Here is a 25,244-nt window from a genome sequence, read left to right as displayed (position 1 = left end):
ATGTGCTTGTGTCTTATGCATTTACAATATTTCTAGGGTGTAATTGATATGTGATGTTTCTATGTAAATTGTGTATGCTTGTATTTTGATGTGTATTCATAATTGTAGCAATGTTTGTGGTTTTAGTTTCATTTGTATGATTGTGTATTTACAATGATTGTGTATGACATTTGGATATGTACTTTGAAATGTGTGAAATTTCATTTGGCAATGCTTAGTATTGATGTGTGCTTGCATCTTATGCATTTACAATATTTTTACATTGTAATTGATATGTGATGTTTCTATGTTTGTGTATTCTTGTATTTTGATGTGTATTCATGATTGTAGCAATGTTTTTGGTTTTAGTTTCATTTGTATGGTTGTGTATTTACAATGATTGTGTATGACATTTGGATATGTACTTTGGAATGTGATTTGGCAATGCTTAGTATCTTCATGTGCTTGAATCTTATGCATTTACAAAAGTATTAGGGTGTAATTGATATGTGATGTTTCTATGTAAATTGTATATGCTTGTATTTTGATGTGTATTCATAATTGTAGCAATGTTTGTGGTTTTAGTTTCATTTGTATGATTGTGTATGACATTTGGATATGTACTTTGAAATGTATGTGAAATTTCATTTGGCAATGCTTAGTATCTCCATGTGCTTGTATCTTATGCATTTACAATATTTTTAGGGTGTAATTGATATGTGATGTTTCTATGTTTGTGTATTCTTGTATTTTGATGTGTATTCATGATTGTAGTAATGTTTGTGGTTTTAGTTTCATTTGTATGGTTGTGTATTTACAATGATTGTGTATGACATTTGGATATGTACTTTGGAACTTGTGTGAAATTTAACTTTCCTTATCTCCATGTTCTTGTATCCATGAATTTACAATATTTTTAGGGTGTAATTGATATGTGATGTTTCTATGTTTGTGTATGCTTGTATTTTGAGTTTGATTTGCATAGTATTTACAATTATATTGTATGACTTGTACTTTAAAGTGTGTGTGAATTTCTTTTGCCAATGTGTAATGTCTACATAGACTTGTATGTTTAGGCATGTAATGTTTGTATGTATTCTTGCAATGATTAAAACTTTGATGCTTATTTTTTTGTAATAATCAAAATTTTACGCATAATGTTTTTATGTTTGCAAAATTTGATATGCAATCATGTATTAATGGAAATTTGATGTGCATTGATGATTGTGTATAATGTTTATTATGTGGTTTTCCTCTATATATATGTATTTAAAATGAATTTGGATGACATATTGTATGTAATTTAAAATAAAAAGTGGTCTTTGGGGAGTGATGAGTGTAGTCTAATTATAGGCCAGAAGTGGGGTGGGGGGGCGGGGGGGGTGGGGTGTGGGAGAGCGCAGATGAGCTTCCACCTTCATGTGGTTGGCCGGGGTGGGCGCGCAGATGAGCTTCCACCTTCACGTGGTTGGCCTCGTTAGTAGAGAATTTATGATTCTTGAAGCTAAGAGAAGCTCTCTATGTAAATACACACATGCAAGCATTAGAGCCCAATTTTTATCATCCCCCAATCTATATATATATATATATATATATATATATATATATATATATATATATATATATATATATATATATATATATATATATATATATATATATATATATATATATATGATAAAGTTTGATGCTTAATGTTTTTATGTTTATGTGTGATATTATGTATTTGTATTTGTATGATTTAAATTTAAATATATAATGTTTAATATATTTGTCAAAAACAAAAATTAAAATAGAAATGTTTACAATATATTTGATTTTGTTTTTCCATTTATGGATTACTCATATTGAAATTTTTCCATCGATGTTTTGAGCCATTAACTGAGGTTCATCCTCAAAACAGAGATGAAGCACACTTGATGGCTCAAACGTCGACCAAAAAAACATCGATGTGAGTAATTTGGAAATGGTAGAACAAAATTACTCTTCTCAAAAGCCTCCACTTTGACAATATATTTGATCATATTTACACAAAATTGACCCAAGATACAAAAACAATTAGCCATCATCCTTTGAGCATCAACGTACCCTCGATCTAGACTGTCTAGTTTGTCTCCTGGTGATGGAGGTTGGCAAAACTCCTCATGCACACGTGCTTCTATGTCAGCCAGAAAAACCTCAAAGTGATCCCACCTATCTGAAATCCACTTCTACCCGCACCGAAGGCATGCCAACTTGTCCAGTATGTGCTACTGGTTATGCTACAATTTTTTCATGAAAGTTATGAGTTTGTTGTGATTGTCGTGCCTATCCCAAGATAATTTCCCGACCATTATAGCAACTTAACATAGTTGGGCCTCAATAGAATCAAATAAAGAGGGGAAGGTCCACCCTTCCTTTATAGGTGGCCCACTGGTCGACTAGATGCATCACTCCAATGCCTCGAGGGTCCACACCCTTGTGTGCACGAACTCTCTGTCGTTACATCTCCTGCCAAGGAATCCTTGCTATCTGAACTCCAAAAGACCCCCACCTAGAAGAATATCTCCAAATAACAACATTGTCAACCTAGTCCTTGGACTAGAGGTGTTGCACAAACAACAAATTATTACCCCACCTCGGCCTTGCCTCCCTATCTACTCACCCTCTCCTCGCACCAAGAAACATCAGACCCACATCACTAATAGTCACCCTCATACCTAGAGCCACCAGGCCCCCCCACAACACGTGGCCACCCACTAGGGTTAGTATGCCACCCCCAATACAACACCCTTTCAAGCTCGACACCCACGAAGAGACCCCTAGCCCTGTCAACAATAAAGCATCTAGTCACCACACTGCTCCACCCAACCATTACTGATATGAGGATGGAGAAAATTTAGTTACTACCAAACTCCAAATTAAAGGAACCACAAAGACATAGTTATAGAAATTTACTTACACAATTGTGAAATTGGACAACCCCTGAGCCACATTGCAGATTACCCCAGTCACAAATGCTACACCTGACTTGCATTGCCACAAAAGTCTGCAATCCACCTCCTTCCACCACGAACCAGGGTCCCAAGTATCTCCCTTCAAAACCTCCTCCAACACCAGCACCACACTCTTCCTCTAGAGAACAAATCCCTATGGAGAAAAGTTCAAATCCTAAAATATAAATACTAATATAAATTTATATCATACAGATAAAATATAATTATCCAAATACAAATGAAAATGAAAATATAATCATTTACATATCCAAATAAAAATGCATAAAATTATATAAATATTAAGCATCAAATTTGTAATCATCACAAACAAAGAACTTATAAATACCCAATCGTACAAATATTACATTTCAAATTTTTATCATTCTCCATATATATATATATATATATATATATAGATACATGCTTGTAGAAGATGACATTTATGGTTTATAGGTGTTTTGGTTCTTTCCTTCCCGTCGTCACCATGAACCAGGGTCTCACATCCCTCTTTATGGATGTGCCATGGAGTGATGAAAAGGCTCTTGTCTTCCTTCACTGTGAGAATAGTCTTATTCAATGGATCTCACCTACAGTGAATCAAGCTCCCATCTACTATCATGGATTTTATGATCTCCGAAGAAACAAGAAAATAGGTGTCAAGAGAGGAGTGAATGGTTTCCTTTGGTGTAGATATGGTGAGGAGAACCTGAATTAGCTTGTCCTTTGAAATACTCGCCTCCATTCTGAAATGACTTGAAATCACAATCGTTGGAATCGTGTGATGTTCTCTCATTTTGCACCAATTCAAACCCATTACCCCATGAATCTCTTGCTTACGTGGCTTTGAAGTTGCTTTCATTGGTTGTTTAGAAATTTTCATCTTCGGTGGACTTGGACAATGTTTCGTCTTCCTCTTTTCCATAGCCTAATCTCGCATATCAAGGTAGTTCTACCACTTGGATGGGATTCACATTGTCTTTCCCATTAATTCTAAAGCCTCTCGCTTCATATCCCAATTTCTTTATTATCTCCAAGCCAATGCCTATATTGTGCTTTTCAAAAGCACCAAAATCATCATCATAATGGGAACATAAAATTGAAGAATCATTGACGTTTACCTCAGTTGTTTATTTTGGATTGGGTGTGGAGGATGTCAATATTAATCCTTCATCATGTTGCAACTTCACCGAGGCCTCTTCAATGGCGTGAAGTTGAAGTTATAATTTATGACTTTCATCCTCTGCTTCTCGCATCATTATCTTCAACAAAGCATTCTCTTTGAACCATGATTCCTTTGATGCCTCCATCTATTGAATTCTGGTCTAAAGGTGTTGCATTTTCTGGAATATATCATAGAGTTCTTGATGCATGGTTTTCAGAACATAATCGCACCAACTATTGTTCCCACCATGACTCATGGTAGTTTGCACCACCACTATTAAGATGAAACACTGACATGATCATAGAGGTAACTAAAATCCTCCACCGCCCACAAGGAAAGAGAATTTTACATAAATAATAGACCTACTAACCACCCTAGGAACAAATGTCGCCTCAAAGGGGGAAAGAAATACTAATGCACATAAGGATCATTTGAACAAAATAAATGATCATATAAATCTAGTGAACCTGCCTCACCTCAAAATACTAAAGTTCTAGTGTATACTCCAAATCCACCAACATAAACCAATCCAAAACCTTCTTGGACACAAAATCCAGAGGCTAAAATTCCCAAAAAATACTAACCATCAAAAAATATACATATTGATTGAAGGGTCAAGAGAGGAAAACACATGCCACCACCAGTGGTGCCATACTCTTGAGCACCTACACCCATAAAATCTACCCTGACACTTCATAGAAAAGATAAAAATGAAGTACGGATCACACCCCTTGATGAAGAGAAAGGCAACACAGGAGAGGCTACACCATCTTCAAATTTGGGAAAATTAACATCCACGTAAAATAAGCTCATAAACCAGAGCATCCAAAGTTCTAAAAAAACCAACCATGCATAGAGAGTGAGGATGGAAATCCCAATCACAAATAAAAATAAGGACTCGAACCTAGACTCTTGAACATCAAGAATAAATGGAATAAATCCATAAAATCCACTTACCTTAGTCACCACCTAATTTCTTGGGCCTTCCCCTTGTCCTTCAGCTGGATCGCCCAACCTTCCTCACATCCCAATGTCACCCCCAATCCAGTTACTACAAGAAATGCAATACCCTATCCTCCACCTACCATTGCCTTAAGTGTCCAAGTGCTCCAAAAATGGAGCTTCCTACAATACACCCTGCAATCGAGAATGATTGTGGCAACATACTCTGAATAGCCTATGAGAAGACCAAATCCAATTATAGCTACAATGCCACACTATTGAAAACCTTCAACGCCTATTATCTTTGACATCTCCCACACCTGCCAATTCATGCCCATTCCTTCACCTAATGAGAGAAATTCTTCCACCATAACCACGTTATCATAAACATCATACAACCTCATCACCACATGATGTCCAAGTGCCTTGAAACCTTCAGTTCACATGCCACTAATACCACTACATCTAATCAAAGGCGAAGTTGTCCTCTTAACCTATGCACTCCCACACCTCAAACAATTTGAAGGTCATCACATAATTAATATCTAATGTTATTATGGGAGGGATTCATACTTCCTTTCACCCCTCCAAAATAATTCTACATTTTTTTTTATTTTACTCCTTGATTGGCCATAAAAATGGCCTTAGGATTGTTTCCTCTAAAAGCCTAGAAACATTTCCTTCTCGTAATAAAATGGTACCAATGGTAAATTTTCTTGAAAATTTGATGGCATTCCATATTCGTAGGGATTGTTTTTATATAGTAAAGATGATGAATTGTATTGGTAGAGTCTCCTAGTACAATTGTCTAATTCACTCTAATACCAACAACCAACTTGAATCTTTGAAGGAGGGCATATGTTTCTGCCATATTATTAGATGCATGGTCCAAGCCCCAAACATACTTTAGTTCTTCAATATTATTAGGGTGGAAAATCACCCTCCCCCTAACTCCTACCACCCTAGGGTTTCCTTTGGAAACCCATCGAAAAAGAGGATAAACTAATTTTGCTTCTTTATCCATTTTTTAAATTCACTCTAAGTTTCCATTTTTTTATGGGGATTTTTCTTCCATAGTTGAAGGTCTGACCCCAAAACATTTAACCCATTTTACCTCCTCATCATCTAGATTCTAATCTTCCTCCTATGATTCCTTGGCACAAAAAGCCTCTCCCAATAACCCCATCACCCTCCTAGTTATAGAGGGAGCTTCCACCTTTTCTTCCTAGAACAACTTTTCTTTACGAAATATATTAAAATTTATATTTAATTTTAATTTTAATATAGATATATATGTGTGTGTGGGGCGGGGTGGGTAAACATTTAAACATATGCTTACATAAACTTCACATATATAAAATTGAAATAATAAATATTTTAATAATATTAAATTTAATTTAATTCACATAATTTTATTAAATATTGAATTTAAAAATTAAATATATGATTATAAAAATACCAATGTTAATATCTATACAATTACACAAATATAATTAAACTATTATAAAAAAAATTCAAATCATACAATATAAATACTAATAAAATTTATATCATACATATCAAATATAATTATCGAAATACAAATGCAAATGCAAATACAATCATATACATATCCAAATACAAATACATAAAATTATATAAATATCAAGCATCAAATTTTTAATCATCAGAAACAAAGAACTTATAAATACACAATCATACAAATATTACATCTCAAATTTTTATCATTCTCCATATATATATATATATATATATATAGAAGATGACATTTATGGTTTCTATGTGTTTTGGTTCTTTCCTTCCTGTCATCACCATGAACCATAGTCTCACATCCCTCTTTGTGGATGTGCCATGGACTGGTGAAAAGACTCTTGTCTTCCTTCACTATGAGAATAGTCTTATTCAATGGTTATCACCTACAGTGAATCGAGATCCCACCTACTATGGTGGCCTTTAGGATCTCTGAAGAAACAAGAAAACATGTGTCGAGAGAGGAGTGAATGGTTTCCCTTCCTCGAACGTCAGCCATTTCCAATCTCTTCCATGACCTGAAATCTAACTTTGATTTTTTTCGCTGAGTGGGCCGGTTGTGCATGGAATGCTAGTGGTGCTTAAAATGGGTTACTTTTCTATCCTCTTCCCCTTTTTATATGTATTTACCTTTACAATATGCCATAAACTTTCCTTGCCAATTTTCTTGTAATCAAAAGGAATGTTGGAATAGTTATAGCTTGAATGGTTGTCTTTGGTGTATATATAGTGAGGAGAACTTGAATTAGCTTGTCCTATGAAATTCTCACCTCCATTTTCAAATGAATTGTAGTCACAATTGCTGGAATGGTGTGATGTGCTCTAGGTTTGCATTGATTCAGACTCATTACCTGATGAATTTCTTGCTTATGTGGCTTTGATGTTTTTTTCCTTAGTGGTCTAGGAATTTGTTTCTTCATTGGACTTGCAGAATGTTCTATCTTCCTCTTTTTTATATCCTAATACCACATATCAAGGTATTTTTTCCACTTTCATGGGACTCACATTCCCTTTACTACTAATTCCAAAGCCCATTCCTTCATATCCAATTTTCTTTATTAGCTCCAAGCCATTGCCTCTAGTGTGCTTTTCAAAATCACCAAAATCATTATCATAATGGGAACATAAAAATGAAGAATCATTGACACTATTTACCTTAGTTGTTGATTCTAGATTGGGTGTGGAGGATGGCTACATTAAGCCTTCATCGCATTGCAACTTCACTAAGGCCTCTTCCATGGCATGCAATTGAAGTTGTAATTTATCACTTTCATCCTTTGCTTATCGCATCATTCTATTCAACAAAGCATTCTCTTTGAACTAGGATTCCTTTGATGCCTCCATCTCTTGAATTCTGGTCTGAACGGTTCCATGTTCTGGAATATATAAGATAGTTCTTGATGCATGGTTTTCAGAACATAATCACACCAACTATTGTCACCACCATGAGCCATGAGAGTTTTCACCACCATTATTAAGATGAAACACTGACCTGAGCATAGAGTTAACTAAAATCCTCTACCACCCACAATCAAAGAGAGTGTTACATAAAGAATAAACCCAATAACCACCTTAGGCACATTGAATATCAGAGAGAACCAAAATAGTAAACTGGAAATAGGGCCTTCAAAGAACCCTATCCAAATCTCCACTTTGAAATTTAGTGAAACCCACAACAAGTTAAGATTAATTTATGTCATAAAACCTCCAATCCAAAGCTATGAGAAGCATAAAAGTGACCTCCAAGAGAGAAACACAAAATACTAATGTATGTAAGGATCAAGCGAACAAGATAAATGATCATATAAATCCAGCGAGCCTACCTCACCTCAAAATCTTGAATTTCTAGTGTACAGTTCAAATCCACCAACATAAACCAATCCAAAACCTTCATGGACACAAAATCGAGAGGCTAAAATTCCCAAAAAAGACCAACCATCCAAAAATATGCATAGTGATTGAATGGTCAGGAGAGGAAAACACATGCCACCACCAGCGGTGCCTAACCTATTGAGCACCTAGGCCCATAAAATTTGCCCCGAGACTTCATAGAAAAGATCAAAATGAAGCACAAATCCCACCTCTTGATGAAGAGAAAGGCAACATTGGAGAGTCCACACCATCTTCATAGACCAAAGCATCCACATTTCTAAAAAAACCAAACATGCATAGAAAGTGAGGATGGAAATACCAATCACAAATAAAAACATGGACTCAAACCTGGGCTCTTGAACATTAAGAATAAATGGACTAAAGCCATAAAATCCACTTACCTTAGTCGTATACCCAACTTCTTGGGCCTTCCCCTTGTCCTTCTGTTGGAGAATACAAACTTCCTGACAACCCAATGTCACCCCCAATCTAGTTACTACAAGAAATTAAATACCCTATCCTCCACCTATCAATGCCTTAAGTATCCAAGTGCTCCAAGAAGGGGGCTTCCTATAGTACACCCTGCAATCAAGATTGATTATGACCACATACTCTAAATCTATGATGAGAAGGCCAAATCCAATTATAACCACAACATCACACTATTACAAACCTTCAACACCTATTCTCTTTAACATCTCCCACAACTTCTAGTTCATGTCCATACCTTCACTTGATGAGAAACTTGCTTCCACCATAATGACACTATCATAATGAGCATAGGACCTCATCATGGCATGATGTCCAAGTGCCTTGGAACCTTTAGCCAACATGCCACTAAGACCACTACATATAATCAAAGGCGAAGTTGTCCTCTTAACCTATGCACTCCCACACCTCAAACAAATTGAAGGTCATCACATAATTGATATATAACGTTATTATGGGAGGGAGTCCACTTCCTTTCCCACCTCCAAAATAATTCTATATTTTTTTGTTGTACCTCTTGATTGGTCTTAAAATTGTTTCCTCTAAGAACCTAGAAAATTTTCCTTCTCATAATAGAATGGTACCAATGGTAAATTCACTTGAAAATTTAATAATAAGTCATATTCATAGGGAGTGTTCTTAGAGAGTAAATATGGTGAATTATATTGATAGAGTCTCCCATTATAATTGTCTCATTCACTCTAATACCAACAATCAACTTCAATCTTTGAAAGAGGGCATATGCTTCTGCCATATGATTAGATGCACGACCCAAGCCCCAAACACTTTAGTTATTCAAGATGATCTGGGTGGTAAATCACTTGCCCCACTCCTGCCACCCTATGGTTTCCTTTGGAAACCCCATCAAAATAGAGGATAAACTAATTTTTCTTCTTTACCCATATTTTGAAGTCACATGTTTGGAGTCTATGTTTCCAACTTTTTATGGGAATTTTTCCTCCATAGTTGAAGGCCTGTCCCCAAAATATTTAACCCATTTTACCTCCTCATCATCTAGATTTCGATCTTCCTCCTTTGATTCCTTGGCACAAAAATCCTCTCCTAGAAACCCCATCACCCTCCCAGCGATGGAGAGGGCTTCCACCTTTTCTTCCTATAACAACTTTTCTTTAAGAAATATATTAAAAATTATATTTAATTTTAATATATATATATATATATATATTAAACATTTAAACATATGGTTACATAAACTTCATATATATATAATTGAAATAATAATTATTTTTATTAATATTAAATTTTATTTTATGTAAATAATTTTATTAATTATTGAATTTAAAAATTAAATATATATGTGATTATAAAATTACCAATACTAATATATATACAATTATACAAATATAATTAAACTATTATAAAAAGAAAAATTCAAATCATACAATATAAATACTAATATAAATTTATATCATACAGATCAAATATAATAATCTAAATACAGATGCAAATGCAAATACAATCTACTACGGTGGCCATTACGATCTCTAAAGAAACAAGAAAATAGGTGTCGAGAGAGGAGTGAATGGTTTCCCTTCCTCGTACGCCATCCATTTCCAATCTTTTCCATGACCTAAAATCTAACCTTGATTTTTTTAGCTGAGCGAGCTAGGTGTGTGTGGAATCCCATCTTTGATCCAATACCTATAATCCCTGTCAGACCTACTCTAATACCAAACTTGATTTGGATCCAGTGAGGCAACCAATCCCAAACTTGATCTGGTCTAAAGCCCCTTAAACAAGATCCAAACTATTAATACTGGTCTTTTGAGTTAATTGCATTAACAAGCATGAATCCAATTTGAATTGAAACATTCCATATTGTGATTTTTTGTCTCTCTATCATTACTTAATGCATGTTGATGAACATAATTGCATAAATGAAACACGCATAATAAAACATGATACAAGAGATCAATCACACATGAAAAGAGATCATTGAATGGATAATGAAGTTCACCCAGTGTGGGCTACGTCTATGGGCTCGCTTAATCCATCAACTATTTTATTCTCTTCATCAAGATACTTTCCTTTACAAAAGGTTGAATTCCCACGTCATCAGTGGTAGAATAATTCCCACAGCAAGTGGTAGTATCAAAGAGTTGCTCTCATGCACAAATGAATGAGATGCTTCTCAGAGGAAATTGGCCATGTATCTCCTACAATGAGATGATCTCCTCTGAATGGGCTAATCTCTCACAAGCATGTTTAATAAAATGGACTCTCTCAAAGCTAGTGACAAAGGTCCTCCTTGAATATGTTTCTCATAATAAAATTACATCATCATCATTAAATTCATCTCATAATTATAAGACTTTGACTGTAAACATGATTACTTTCTAACAATTTACCAAAATGGCCTTTTCTTTAGCACCTCACTATCTTGGTTTGTGTGCAAAACTCAAACAATGAATTCTCTGTTATAATTCAAATATCTTTTCCTTGTTGCAACATACAAATATCACTAGGATATTCAATATATATTCATCCTCTTGAGATTTCCAAAAGAGGCAAAGAAAAAAATAAATACTTGAAACTTACATTGGGTTCCATGCCAAGGCACCCAACCAAATGATAAAAACTTAGCAAACAAAACATCAACAGATTTGTCTCGTTGGTATGCAAATTTTGACTATAAACTCAACCATGTTCTTAATAGTGCAATTCAGCCTTGAAAATCATGCCAAAGCATTAATGACATTTGTAGGCTTCAAAAATGAGCCTTCAGATCCACTATTTGAAACTCAACAAACGCAACACCAACAGAACAATAAATGCATCAAACTTACATTAGGTTTCATGCCAATGCACTTATTCAAATACTCAAAAATCAACAAACATAGCATCAATAGGTCTATCTTGTCATTCTACAACTTTTGACTATATACTCAACCATGTTCTGAAAGTGTAACTCTACCTCGCAAATCATGCCAAACTTTACTAGAGCTCTACCAAAATTTCCATATGCCAATTTTGATTGGAAAAATGGGTGCTACCATGTGGTGTCCCCAGATTGGGCCACTTCAGCATTCAACCAATTTGCATCACCTCACATTTGATTGCACAGTCATTGCCACATCAAGTATGCTAATGCGACATGGCTTGCCCTATTGGTGATACGAGGCACTTTCCTACTGGTTCATCTAGGCACTAAGTGCGCTGAATCTAGCACACACATGGCACTTCCTGGCGTTGCCATGTCATCCTGTTGATGTCAACGGTGTGGACTACCAACTCAATACCTGCCATGTCATCCTTTGACTTTGACTTTGGCTTTTGCGTAGTTTAACCAATATTTTGAATGATCATAGATTTTTCATACCAGCTCTGTTTGAGGTGTTGTTTGTATCATTGGAAAGATCTTGCTGAGCTCTTCAACACAACATTGTTTGCATGAAATTTTGAGTAATTTTATTTTTGAGGTTTCCTAGATCCTCATTGATCATTCCCCTCCACTAAAGGACATTTGGACCCCAGAAGTTACCTATACCACCTTCTTCATTAATTGCTCAGTTAGTTGGGAGGGAGGGACTGCTAGAGACAAATTCTATTTATGGACGGGTTCAACCTTTACCTACTAACTTTTCATGCATCATCTAGGAATACTTCGTAGGGAGTTCTCTGATTTACAACATAACACAAACTCTTCACTACCTAGCAAAGGCTTAAAATATCACTATGTTTCATTAGTTAGTGATGTTATACATTTCATCATTTTTACAATTTTTTTCCCATCTATGCGGTCTTAGAAGAAAAAGTGATTTACAGTGATGGTACGTCTCATCATTCTACAAATTTTGATTGTAAAGTCAACCTTGTTATGAAAAGTGCAACTCCACCTCGAAAATCATGCCGAACATTAATGACACATGTGGGCTTCCAATATTAGCCTTTAGATATGCTTCTTGAAACTTAACAAAAAAAAACCGATAGGTTTGTCTCATAAATTTGAGACTTTTGATTGCAAACATGACTACTTTTTATGTAGTGTCAAAAATGGCATTTTCTTGAGCACCATCATCTTTGTTTGTGTATAAAACTCAAATAATGAATTCTCTTCAATAATTCAAACCTTGTTGCCTTGCTGCAACATACAAACATCACCAGAATCTACAATATACATTCATCCTCTTACAATTTTCCAAAAGGGGCAAAAAAACCATAAATGCATGAAACTTACATTGGGTTTCATGCCAAGGAACTCAACTAAATGCTCAAATCTCAGCAAACAAAGTATCAAAAGTCCTGACTTGTCATTATACAGCTTTTGACTCTAAACTCGACCCTTTTCTAAACATTGCAACTATGTCTCCAACTTTTTCATAACTTTTACATACGAACTTTGTTTGAGGTGTGGTTCACGCTGCTGGAAAGGCCTCACCAAGCTCTTCAACACTGCGTTGTTTCCATCAACTTTTGAGCACTTTTATTTTTTAGGTTTCCCATAGCCTCTTGGATCATTCCTCCCCATTGAAGGACTTTTGGACCTCAAAAGTTACATATAAAGATTAAACATGTTTTCTTTGATTTAAAACAGAATCCATACACTTTTATATCTAACAATTAAAATATCACTTTGTTGAATTCATAAGTGATGTATACATTTCATCACTTTTACATGTTTTTGCCCATTTATGGGTTCTTAGAAGCAACAAGTCATTTACAATGATGGTTCATCTTGTCGTTCTAAACCTTTTGACTGTAAACTCGACCTTGTTCTCAACAGTGCAACTCTGCCTCTAAAATCATGCCAAAACATTAATGACACATGTGGGCTTCAAACACGAGTCTTCATATCCACTACTCAAAAAGCAACAAACACAACACTAACAGGTTTGTCTTGTTAATTTGAGACTTTTGAATGCAAACATGACTACTTTTTTATGAAGTGTCAAAATTGCATCTTCCTTAGCATTGCACCATCTTAGTTTACATGCAAAAATCAAACAATGAATTATTTGCAATGATTTAGATCTTGTTGCCTTGTTGTAGCATACAAACATCACCAAAATATGCAATATGTAACAGCCCTGGTGAAAATTCCATGTAATAAAAGTTAAAAATAATAACCACGGATGATGGGACACTTATTCCAAGTTGAATGTTGGGTAGAATCCTAGTGATGGGGATCACTTGTAATTTTTTTTGGCTAAGGAAATTGGAAAAGGCAATGGCTAAGGCTTTGGAAAGGAGAAATGACATTTTGGCACAATTATTTATGAAAATAATGGAAATTAGGAGAAAAGGGAGGTGAAAGGTCACAGGTTGCATGTGAGGAGGAAAATGAAGGAAAATAATGGAAAATGAAGAAAATAGAGGCCTCATTCATAAAAATGCTTCAGAGGATCAATTGGTAACCTTTTGTCACTTCAGCTTTGGAGCGCTCTCATTATTCTCTCTCTCTCTCATACTCTTGGAGACTTAGAGTATTCTTGGAGCACTCTTGGAGGTCGTGGAATACTTGTATTTTTGGAGCAAGAAGGAAAATGAAGGGCAGGAAAGTGCAAGAAGGCATAAAGATCAACAACTACATCATATTTTCTTGCAGGTACTGAGTTGCATGTATGTTTAGTTCACTAGTTTTGGCATGCATGTGGTTTCTTGGTTGTGATCTGTAATTGGCATTGATGATTGGTTGGATTGACAATGGATTGCCTAGCCTTGCCATTTCCTAGATAACCATGATGATTGTGGGTTTACTTTCATTGGTTGTTTTTGGTTGGTTCTCATGTTTCCTTACCTTAGGTTGAGTTATTAGTTCCTAGAAACCCTGGTTGGAAAAATGCTCTGGAAGCTGTGTAACAACTTGGGTTGAGTTACTAGTCCTAGAAGCCTTGGTTGGACAAACGCTCTAGAAGCCCTTGGTGGGTTGATTTACTAGTCTTGGAAGCCTTGTTTGGAAAAACACTCTGGAAGCCCGATGGTAGATGTGAGTTGAGTTACTATTGTTAGAAGCCTTGGTTGGAACAAACGCTCTGGAAGTCCTGGAAGGCTTAGATGGAGACCAATCTCATGATGGTTTTGTGATGTCTAACAGTGAGGTGGAATCATTTTTTGATGGGTTGAGGTGGAAGGCCTATGGAAGCCCTGGATGAGTCTTAATTGATGTGTTCTATGAGATCCCACATTAATGTTTGGAATATGGCATGGGGGTGAATTTTTGAAGAGAGATTTGGCTCTGTCATTCTACGGTCAGGTGGAATGTGGAACTCCCAGCCCGGGTTTGGATTTTTCATCATTAATGAAAGGTTATTCCTACTTGTATTTCTATGACAATTTTGATGGATTGTATGTGGTCTATATGGATGTACTTTCATGAGTATTTTTGTCCCTATTATGCTAGTTATGTATGTGTTTTATGAAAACAACCATGTGTGGCTCTCATCATGTTTTTACTTGTAATTGAATGATCAATGTATCTATGACCTAATGGATGGAATGGCAGTTGACGTGTTGAGGCATTAATGGTTCTTAGCGATTCTTAGCTAAGTATGAGACCCCTATGCTCAGAACTATTAATTACACCTATAGGCTACACATTTGCAATATGTTTGACGAAATGCCTATCATGGCTAGTAGGGGTCTAGTCAAGGTCTTGAACACATGTTTACTTTAGTACTGTCATTTCCATGTTATTTTACTGATCTGAAGAGATGGTTCCATTCCGGGAAATGACCTAGTCTCTAGGCCTGAAAAGGTGGCTCAAATCCCAGAGTCACTAGCATAGCACTGACAGTTTTGGTCTCTAGTCGCTAGCAAGTAAGCTTGTGAGAGCGACTTTGGTTGCTGGTCACACTCATGCTATAGCATGGGAGCGAGTGATCATTAAATTGTTGAAAAGCTTAGTGGGACCCCAAGGAAAGCTATCTAAAGTATTGGATTAGTTATTAAGGGTCTTGTAGCTGATGATTAATGTATATATGGTCTGTTTTCGTTAGTTCCACTTCCTTAATGTGACTTAGGAGGTTGAATCATATCATAGTGGCCTCTCGTCGCATGTTTACCCTGGCTGGCTGGTTGCTTGGGTAGATGTGGGAGGAGGGTGTTACAGAGTGGTATCAGAGCATGATTCACCCCTCAGACTAGATGGGCTATGTGTTGGTCATGCATGCATGTCAGTTGCATGTGTGTCTCTCACCCTTTCATTCCATGTGCTTGTTGCATTTGCATGATGTTGTTCATGGTTGTAGTGATGTCGTCATGTGAAATTTGAGGTGTTATTATGGAATGCATCGTTGTGAGTGTATGACTAGTTACATGTCGATTTATGTCGCTTACATGTATCATTGTAGTATTCTTGGTTACATTCTTGCATGTTTGGTTACATTCTTGTATGCTTGGTTGCATGTATCATTCTTGCAGGTTTGATTTCAAGTATTTTTCATTCATGCTTCGTCATATGTGTTTATGTATATGTGTGGATGGTTATGCATCACTTATGCATGTTCATGTTTGCATGTGGTCAAGTGTATAGTGATGTAATGATGGTGGTTGTCATGCATGAGGTCATGGTGTGCATTGTTGTTGAGGTCATGCATTGATGACTACACCCTAGCTAGAATGATGGATGCCTGGTCGTATGCTTATGATTTATGTTTCTATATGTTGTTATGATTATGTTATACATGTATCACGCTGATTTGTTGATCTTGTAGACAAGGTATCCTCCCTGAGCTATACTAAGGTACGTTGGTTTATTGTGATTTGGTTTAGCTGACATGATATACCTTGCAGGAAGAAATATCAAATGGCTAACAAGATGGTTGACTACAAAGACTCTCCCTATGAATCTGAAGAGTAGTATGGTGTTGGGAACCCTTCTGATTTGGCAGTTACACTGAGAAGCTTAAAGGAATAAATAAGGACTTATAAGGCAGATAATTACATAACCATACTTGCACAGGAGAAACAAGTAGAGGTAAATGCAGTAATACTTCAGAGTTTGTCAGATTTGCAGCGATAGGGACCACATCAGATCAGCTATGAGAAGGAGGATAGAACTAATGGGGCATATGGTAGTCGATCGCATGGTGGTCACAGATCAGATAGAGATGACACAATTAGATATGGCAGATGGTTGGACACTCTGGATAGGAGAAGGGATAGACACAGATATGATTCTAGTTCTGAATCAGATAAGCACCATGATCATCATCGGTATCATCCTTACGGGAGGAGTTATAAGGGATACTTGCGAGATGAGTTTAACAAAGAAAAGGCACCAACAATTGATGGAGAGATGAAGAAATCATAGGATGCAGAGGCATGGTTGCCTGGCATGTGGAAATTCTTCAGGTTCCATGGCTATTTAGAGAACATGAAAGCTAGAGTGGCTACATTCAGTCTCAAAGGTAAATAAGAAATTTGGTGGGAAGATGTGAACAATGTCAGATGCATTCATGAGGAGGATTTTCCTTGGATTGTTTTTGAGTGACTATTCAAGAAGAAGTACTTGTTAGAGAGATACTTTGATGATAGAGAAAATTAATTTTATGAGCTAAAGATGGGTTCCATGAGAGATGATGAGTACACTAGCAATTTCTTGGAGTTACTGAGGTATGTGCCTTATATTACAGAGGAAAAGGCCATGATTCAGAGGTTCATTAGTGGGTTACCAATTGCATTTAAAGATAGAATTGAGTTCAATGAGCCCAGATCATTGGAGGAGGCCATTCGGAAGCTAAGGCAATGCTATGAACAATAGAAGTGTAGAATCGAGACTAAGCCAGACTGGAGAGGTAATGCAAAGAACAAAGGAAAATGAGACAAAAAGAGAGAGACCTCAAGGTATAGGTAACAAGGAGAATGTCGCACCACCTAAGAAGTTCAATGCATCAGATGGAGGTCAGGGATTCTAATCAGGAGAACAGAACAAGGAGAGAGGATGGAAGCCTATAGAATTTTGAATTTGTGGCAAGGATCATCATAGGAGAGATCGCTCATAGAATCAGGGTGGTAGACCTCAAATACACCGCACACATGAGGCACAGACTGTTGGGGATGTTGGTCAGAGTATTCCATGCATCTATGCAGCATTGTTTAAAAAATAGGAACATCATTATGCATCTATCATTGAGATGGACAGTAAGCTTTGTGATAAAGTTATTCTATTTTGATTGACCCTGGATCTAATTATAGCTATGTTAGTCCTGACTTGGTGGATAAGTGTGGTTTGAGTAAGGAATTTCGTACAAAGTCTTGGTTAGTACAGTTGGCTACAGGTACAAAGAAACAAGTTCATCATTGGGTAAGATCTTGTGCATTTTATTTGAATGGTATGCCTACTGCAACACATTTGAGTGTATTACCATTGGGTTCATATAGTGTGTTATTGGGCATGGACTAGTTGTATCTTCATAGAACCAAGGTAGACTGCTATGACAAAGCCATTGAGTGTGTTGATGAAAATGGAGAACCAAGAGTGTTACAAGGTAAGAAGAAAGCTACATCAGTTAGAATGGTGAAATCTATGCAAGAAAAGCGTAGTCGTAGGAAATGGTGTAAGTTATTTACAGTGCACATTTCTAGTGATAAGGCTAAGGAAGTCGAAGGTATAGATGTGTTCAGCAGGTACCCAGTTTTGCAGTAGTTTCAGGTTGTATTTCCTGAGGACATTACAGAGTTTTCACCTCACAAGGAGGTATACTTTTCTATTGAGTTAGTGCCAAGGGTAGCTCCAGCATCAAAAGCACCTTACAGGATGAGCACACGAGAGTTGGTTGAGTTAAAATTGCAGCTGAAGGAAATGTTGGACAAGGGATACATTACGTCAAGCATATTACCTTGGGTCGCATCGTCTTATTTGTGAAGAAGAAAGATGGAACACTCATATTATGCATTGATTACATACAGTTGACCAAAGTGACTATCAAGAACATGCACCCTTTATAAAGGATTGATGACATATTCGATCAGCTGAAGGGAGAAATAGTGTTCTCGAATATCAGCTTGAGATCCAGATACCATCAGGTATGCATCAAAGAGGAGGACATTTGAAAGACTGCGTTCCAGACCAGGTATGGGAATTATGAGTTTGTTGTTGTTCCATTTGGCTTAACTAATGCTTCAATTGCATTCATGTGTTTGATGAATAGTGTGTTGCATCCATACTTGGATAAGTTGTTATTGTGTTCATTGATTATATACTGGTATATTCTAAAAATGAGGAAGAACATGTCGAGAATTTAGCAATAGTAGTGAGGTTGTTGAGAGAGCATCAGTTGTATGCTAAGCTTAGAAAGTGTAGTTTCTTTGAGATTGAGGTACATTATTTGGGACATGTTGTCTCCAAGGAGGGAATTACAGTAGATCCAGAGAAGATAAGGGTCACCATGGAATGGGTAGCTCATAAGAGTGTGGATGAGGTAAGCTATTTCATGGGTCTGATAAGATATTACAAGAGGTTCATCAGGAACTTCTCACATATTTCTTATCCCATCACATCATTGCAAAGGAAAGGTAAGAAGTTCGTGTGGACAGAGGAGTGTGAGGCTAGCTTTGAGCAGCTTAAACAGTTGTTGACACATGCACCAGTGCTATAGATTATAGATATGGACAAAGAATTTGTGGTATGCATAGATTCTTGCAAGAGAGGCCTTGGTGGAGTCCTTATGCAAGATGTACAGGTGGTATGAGTTTCAGAAACTAAACGAGCATGAGAAGAATTAACTGACACATGATTTGGATTTAGTATTGATCATGCATGCATTGAAGATGTGGAGACACTATCTTCTTGGAAGGATATTTGTACTTATGAGTGATCACATTGGGTCGAGATATTTGTTTGACCAGCCGAATGTGAAATCCAGGTAGGCTAGATGGTTGGCCACAATCAAGAAGTTTGATTTCGAGATCAAGTACATCAATGGTAAAGAGAACGGGGTGGCAGATGCTCTCAACAGATGGGTACAGGTAAATCACTTGGTAGTTATGAGCTCCTATGGAACAGACTTACAGGATAGCATCTTGCGGGCAGGTCATTAGAATGTCAGGTATATTGAGATTGTGCACATGTTGCAACAAGATGCAGGTATAGGTACAGGTGCAGGTGCACAAGGTATGGATTATTGTCTTACAACATATGGGTTGGTTAGGTTCTGAGATAAGATATATGTACCTGATAATATTGAGCTCAAGAAGGTGTTCTTGAGGGATGTTCATTCAAAATTGTATTCGGGTCACCATGGTTATCAAAGACATTAACTGTAGTGAAGAGATTTTACTATTGGCTGAATTTGAAGAGGGATGTAGTGGAGTTTGTGGCTAGATGTTTTGACTGTCCACGAGTGAAAAAAGAGTGTAAACATCCAGGTGGACAACTACAACCAATTGAGATTCTCGAATGGAAATGGGAGGTTATTTCCATGGATTTCATCACAAGGTTGCCTAAGACAGTGAAACAACATGATTCCACCATGGTTATTATGGACAGGTTAACAAAGGTTGCACACTTCATTCTGGTGAAGTCTATGTTCTCAGCTAGTGATGTGGCACAAGTATTCATCAGAGATGTAGTTAGACTGCACGGTGTTCCAAAGAATATTGTGTCAGACAGGGATGCGAAGTCCACTTCGAAGTTTTGGAAGGAGTTATTTGTAGGTTTGGGCATAGAGTCTGCCTTCAGTATAACTTATCATCCGCAAACATATGGACAGATAGAGAGAGTCAACAAAATATTAGATGACATGTTGAGGATGTATGTGATGCATCAGTAAAGAAAGTGGGAAGAGTATCTCCCTTTGGTAGAGTTCGCATACAGCAACAGTTATCAGGAGTCATTGAGTATAAGTCCTTTTGAGGCATTGTATGGGCGAAGTTACAACACTCCCATCAGTTGGAGTGATCTGGTTAACAAGGTATTGATTGGACCAGATATGTTGGTGGACATGGAATAAGAAATGTAGGTGATCAAGAAGAATCTAAAGGTAGCACAGGATAGGTATAAGAGTTATGCATATAGGAGGTTGTTCAAGTAGTTGTAGGTTGGGGAACAGGTGTATTTTCACATCAAACCAAAGAAGAGCTCCTTGCGGATTGGATCTTTTGCCAAGCTGGCACCACGGTTCTTTGGACCCTTCAGTATCATTGAGAGGATTGGACCAGTAGCCTATCGACTTACACTACCCGTGACAGTGAAAGCCCATGATGTTTTCCATGTATCTTTGCTTAAGAAGTATGTTAAGGATGTTGATAATGTGATTGAATGGCCTATACTGCAGGTGGAACCAAATGGAGAATTTCAGCTGGAGCCTCAGTGTATATTGCAGAAAAAGGTGCTCATGCTCTGGAACCAAGCAATCGAGCAAGTTAAGGTGCAGTGGCAGCATTTTGGGCCCGATGAAGCTACATGGGAGAAGGCGGATTAGATGCGGGCTATGTATCCTTCCTTATTTGACGATTGAGGCAAAGCCATTTTGGCTTGGTGTTTTGGTATATGCTTTGGTATATGTTTTGGTATATGTTTTGATGATGTTGCTTTATGTACATATGTATATGGATGTAAATACTGCCATGAGATATGTTATAAAGCTTCACTATGTGATATGTTGTTATGATGTCATCTTATTATGTTGTTATGTTGGTTTGTTTTCCAGCAGGGTGATCATTGTAAATACTGCATCGAGCTATGTTATAAAGCTCCATCGGTAGTTTATATTTTTCTTACAGTATTTTTGTGGTTATAGGTGTTGTTGAACACCGAGGATGGTGTTCCCCCAAGGGGGAGGGTTATGTAAAAATCCTGGTGAAAATTCCATGTAATAAAAGTTAAAAAGAATAACCACGGATGATGGGACGCTTATTCCAAGTTGAATGTTGGGAAGAATCCTAGTGATGGGGATCACTTGTGATTGTTTATGGCTAAGGTAATTGGCAAAGGCAATGGCTAAGGCTTTGGAAAGGAAAAATGGCATTTTAGCACAATTATTTATGAAAATAATAGAAATCAGGAGAAAAGGGAGGTGAAAGGTCACAGATTGCATGTGAGGAGGAACATGAAGGAAAATAATGGAAAATAAAGAAAATAGAGGCCTCATTGATAAAAAGGCTTCAAAGGATTAGTTGGTAGCCTTTTGTTAGTTCAGTTTTGGATTTCTCTCATTATTCTCTCTCTCTCTCTCATATTCTTGGAGACTTAGAGTTTTCTTGGAGCACTCTTGGAGGGGGTGGCATACTTTGATTTTTGGAGCCAGAAGGCAAAGGAAGAGAAGGAAAGTGCAAGAAGGCATTAGGATCGGCAACTACATCAAATTTTCTGGCAAGTATCGATTTGCATGTATGTTTTCTTCACTAGTTTTGGCATGCATGTGGTTTCTTGGTTGTGATCTATCATTGCATTTCTTGGATTGATAGTGAATTGCCTAGCCTTTCCATTTCCTGGATAGCGATGGAGATTATGGGTTTCCTTTCATTGGTTGTTTTTGGTTGTTTCCCATGTTTCCTTAGCTTGGGGTGAGTTATTAGTTCCTGGAAGCCCTGGATGGACAAACGCTTAGGAACCCCTGTAACAGCTTGGGTTGAGTTACTAGTCTTGGAAGCCTTGGTTGGAAAAACGCTCTCGAAGCCATTGGTGGGTTGATTTACTAGTCCTGGAAGGCTTGGTTCAACAAACGCTCTGGAAGCCCGACGACAGTTGTGGGTTGAGTTACTAGTCCTGGAAGCCTTGGTTGGAACAAATGCTCTGGAAGCCCTGGAAGGCTTGGATGGAGACCAATCTGATGATGGTTTTGTGATGTCTGACCGTGAGGTGGAATCATTGTTTGATGGGTTGAGGTGGATGGCCTCTGGAAGCCCTCGATGAGTTTTGATTGATGTTTTCTATGATATCACACATTCATGCTTGGAATATGGCATGAGGGTGAATGGCTAAAGAGAGATTTGGCTCTGCCATTCTACGGTCAAGTGGAACGTGGAAGTCCCATCTCAGGTTTGGATTTTGCATCATTAATGAAATGTTATTCCTACTTTTATTTCTATTAGCATTTTGATGGATTGTATGTGGTCTATATGGTTATACTTTCATGAGTATTTGTATCCCTATTATGCTGGTTATGTATGTGTTTTATGACAGTAGCCATGTGTGGATCTCATCGTGCATTTACTTATAATTGAATGATGAATGTATCTATGACCTAATGGATGGAATGGAAGTTTATTGGTTGAGGAATCAATGGTTCTTAGCAATTCTTGGCTAAGTGTGAGACCCCTATGCTCCGAATTGTGAATTACACCTGTAGATTACACATTTGCAATATGTTTGACGAAATTCCTATCATGGCTAGTAGGGGTCCAGTCAAGGTTGTGAATAAGTATTTTCTCTAGTATTGTCATTTCATGTTATTTTATTGATCTGAAGAGATGGTTCAATTCTGGGTAGTGACCTGGACTCTGGGCCAGAAAAAGTGGCTCAAATCCTGGAGTCGCTAGCATAGCACTAATAGTTTTTGTCTCTGGTCGTTGGAAGAAAAGCTTGTGAGAGCAACTTTGGGTTGCTGGTCACACTCATGTCTATAGTAGGGGAGAGATTGAGCCTTAAATTGTCCAAAATCTCAGTGAGACCCCAAGGCAAGCTGTCTAAAGTATTGGATTGGTTCTTGAGGGTCCTGTAGTTGATGATTAATGTCTGTATGGTGTGTTTCCATCAGTTCCACTTCCTTAACGTGACTTAGGAGGTAAAATAATATCATAGTGGCCTCTCATCGCATGTTTACCCTGGCTGGGTGGTTGCTTGGGTAGAAGTGGGAGGAGGGTGTTACACAATATACATTCATCCTCTTGCAATTTCCTAAAATATGAAAAAAAACCATAAATGCATGAAACTTACAATGGGTTTTGTTCAAAGGCACTCAACCATATGCTCAAACTTAACAAACAAAACTTTAATAGGTCCAACTCATCATTCTACAACCTTTGACTATAAATTGGACCATATTCTAAACATTGCAACACTACCTCCAAAACTGTTCTAACGCATTAATGACACATGTAGGCTTCAAGCACGAGCCTTCAGATTCACTACTCAAAACCCAAAAAACATAGCACCAGTCAAGACTTTTGACTACAAACATGGTTACTTTGTGATAAAATGTCAAAATGGCATTTTCTTTAGCACCACACTACCTCATTTTATGTGCAAACCTCAAACAATGAATTTTCTGCAATAATTCAGATCATTCGGCTTTGCTACAACATACAGAGATCACCAGAATATAAAATATACATTTTTCCTTTTGTAATTTCCCAAAAGAGGTAAAAAATTGTAAATGCATCAAACTTACATTAGGTTTCGTTCCAAGGCGCTCAACTAGATGCTCAAAACTCAACAAACACGGCATCAACAGGTCTGTCTAATCATTCTACAACTTTTGAATATAAACACAACCCTGTTCTAAATAATGCAACTCTGCCTCAAAAATTATGCCAAACATTAGAGGCACATGTGGGTTTTAAATATAATCATTCAGATATTGTGCTCATATCTAAATTTGAGATGCGCCAGTGGATTCCTCTTAAATTTTGAGTAATATGAGTATAAACTTGACTTCCTTTTGGCAAGTGCAACTCCATCTCGTAAAATGTGTCAATCATTAATGACATGCATGGGAGTCAACTATGATCCCTCAAATATGCTACTCAAATTACAATTTTTACTACACCAGTGGATTTCCTAGGAAATTTCGTGAAAAAGGACTATAAACTTCATATAATTATGTCACTAGCATTTTTGGGCCCCTCTTAGACTCCCTGCCTTGAAATTGGTGCCATAACAATGCTCTATCTGGAATAAATACATGATCTACATGATCTGCATTGGAATCCATGCCAAGCACCACAATTAACTTTAGCACAACCATTGTTAGATTAACCAAAACCTCTAACTTAGTGTTGTCGCTAACTCAGTCTAGAGCTCCTAAAATTGTCACTAGGTTTAGCCATTAGTTTGGCCAAATCTCCTAAATTTGACTAGACTGTCAACTTAACATTGCCGTTAATTCGATTTGAAGCTCTGTTAAAACTGTCACTAGGTTTAGCCATTATTTTGGCCAAAACCACCAAATTTGACCAGTTCTCCACATTTGACCTTGTCACTAACACGGTTTGGAACTCCGCTAAAACTGTCACCAAGTTTAGCCATTACCTTGACCAAAACCACCAAATTTGATTGGACTACCAACTTTTCCATGGTCCAAATTTAACTGGAGAATTCCCAAACTTACCATATGCCAAGTTTGATTGGCCAAATCGGTGTTGGCATTTGGCGCCCTTGGATTGGGCCACTT

Source organism: Pinus tabuliformis, chromosome 1_2 (assembly GCF_031772625.1).
Source record: "Pinus tabuliformis cultivar Carrire ecotype Pingquan chromosome 1_2, CPIR1, whole genome shotgun sequence".
NCBI classification, from domain to species: Eukaryota; Viridiplantae; Streptophyta; class Pinopsida; order Pinales; family Pinaceae; genus Pinus; species Pinus tabuliformis.
This window is presented reverse-complemented; position numbering follows the sequence as displayed.